General features: G+C 43.9%; 1 protein-coding gene across 1 annotated transcript in view; it reads left to right on the top strand.

Annotated features, from left to right (window-relative positions):
- LOC308316234 (laminin subunit alpha-5-like) overlaps positions 1 to 2,500 on the top strand; it is an 89,239-nt gene that overhangs the window by 34,423 nt on the left and 52,316 nt on the right.

The following is a 2,500-nucleotide window of genomic DNA, read 5'->3' as shown; positions in this document are numbered from 1 at the left end:
AAACAATACATCATCTAATTACAATGAGGCTTCCCTGTAAAACCTTCAGCTATCAATGCACAATTAACACTCCTCTGCGTTTATTTAGCAAATGTACAACATTGAAAATCTTTCTAACCACATGAACCCCCCAGCATATATATTCTGGGGGGAACATTGGCCAAAAATAGCCAATATACATGGGGGGGGGGGGGGGGTGTTAGGGCATTCACTTCTAGTCATTTTTACTAGTTGCCTAGTTTACTAGTCGACTAGTCATTTAACTACCTATATATGTACCTGATCTTGAGGCCTACAAAATCGGGATTTGTTTTGTTCTTTTTCTTATCAACTAGTCAACTAGTACCAACAAGGTCGACTAGTGGATTTACTGGTCTACTAGTTGCTTATAATGCCCTAGTGTGTGTGTGTGTGTTGGGGGGGGGGGGGCTATACCACCCAACCCAACCCCTCAACTGTCACTCCTAAGGTCTCAGTTTGACTTCAGCAGTCATTTGAGGCCTCCATGGCCGGAGGTGCTTCTGTTTGGTGTGATGTGATGCACTTATAGCAGCGTGAGCTGTGATTGATCTGCTGTTTAGGCCACAGACAAAGGCACCTACAGACATGGCGCTTTGGTCCTCAGCCAGGAGAAAGTAGACCATTTCTGAAGGAGGGAAAGCCTGGCATGATGGAAAGACTGATAGGGAAAAAAAGATATTGCTGTACATTTATACGATGAATGAACAGAAATAACTAAACTGTGAACAGCGACACACAGAAAGAGAGTCTATGAATATTTGAAACGTATAACCTGTAGAAATAAACTTCACCTGTAGTACTGTACTGTAGTTGTTGACAACACGGAACAAGATTAGACTTGTTTCATTGTACACAGAATTACTGTGTGTGTGTGTGTGTGTGTGTGTGTGTGTGTGTGTGTGTGTGTGTCATACAAAGGCTTATAGAGCAACTTGAGAATCCTTCTGAATCTTGAATCCTGTGTGTGTGACTTTCCGGTCCTCAGGCCATGTCAGTGTTTTGGTTAAGTGAAGGCTTTCGAAATAGGGGAAGTGGGCTACACTGTGTTATTAATTTAATAACGCCCACTGTGTGTGTGTGTGTGTGTGTGTGTGTGTGTGTGTGTGTGTGTGTGTGTGTGTGTGTGTGTGTGTGTGCGCACACTGCATGTGCGCTAACATGTGTTTGTCCTGATATCATATCAAGCTACAACAATATGTGGATATAATGCTGTAATCCATCATTACCCAGTGTAACCTACATAAATCTACTAAACACGCACGCACACACGCAAGTTCAGCGTGTACAGCTGCGTGTAAGATCTCAAGGCCGTCTGTGGTAGAAACCAGATCTGCAGAGTTTCACCTCGGTGACTCGGGAGTGAGGGAGGAAGAGCAGGGAGAGAGGAGGAACAAAGGAAGGAAGGGATTGAGATATGGAGTTATTCGCCGGGTAGAATCCCTCATTAAGACACCGTGTGTAGACACCCGTAATCCCGTGACTAATGCTCGAATTATACGTGGTTAGCGCATCGTGTTGCGCACCCAAAAAGAAAATAGACGATCTACAAGCTTGCAGTGCATCGCGCTGTGATGCGTTGTAAGCTTATAGATCAGCCGTGGTCCGCGCGCGACACCGGTATGCAACCAAGTGTAAATCAGGCTTTAGAGAGAACTGTAAAAGGGAGACTGGCTGGACAATCTAAAACCATAATGCCCTGAAATGACTTCCTGCAGCGGGAGAGGTTGGATTAATGTCTGTGTGTGTGTGTTTCCTTTTGGGTGGGCGGGTGTTAGTGCCAGGCCAGTGAATCACAAACCTTTTAGATCGAGATGTGATGTTCTCCCAGGACCCAAACTAGTGGAAATAGCCGATCTACAAATTCACAACTCTTGCTATTTTCACTTTTTCTTCATATATTTGTTTACATTTACGGGATTTCTTAGATTTTATCCCATCTTGGTATGGAGAGTGTGACTTGGCAATGTGCGTGTGAGGGCAGACCTTGTACGTGTGTACTGTTGAAGTGTTTATGCCCTGCATGTCCATGGCATGCGTGTTTAACATAGCTTGTCCAGACCAAAGTGATGACTTAGCTCTGTCCAAATCTACAGTAACTGGACTCTGGAGACCAGACATCTCTGTGATATAAACTGTGCTAAGATGTCTGGAATTCTGGAAGTAATTCCATTAAGAAGTACCAGGGCTGCTTTAGAAGGCTTTGCTTTGGCGGAACACTATATCACAACTCATTTAATCACATCGGGCTAATTAGGAGAATTATTTTTAGTATCCTTCACGCAGAAAGAAAGGCCATAAATTTCATCCTCTGTGTGTGTCTCTGACTGTTGCCAAGATATCTTAAAAGCGGCTTATTGGATTGTCATGAAGTTCTCGGGGAACGTTTCTTGGTTGCCTCTCTCCAGTTGATTTATCACTTGAACCCTAGCGTCTCTATTCTGGTGGAGAACATTCGTCGGAAATAGCAGATCTACAATCT

This window comes from Protomyctophum bolini (genome assembly GCF_963924005.1).
Source record: "Protomyctophum bolini genome assembly, chromosome: 5".
Classification (NCBI taxonomy): Eukaryota; Metazoa; Chordata; class Actinopteri; order Myctophiformes; family Myctophidae; genus Protomyctophum; species Protomyctophum bolini.
Note: the sequence above shows the minus strand (reverse complement) of the source record. Positions and strands in the feature narration are given on the sequence as shown.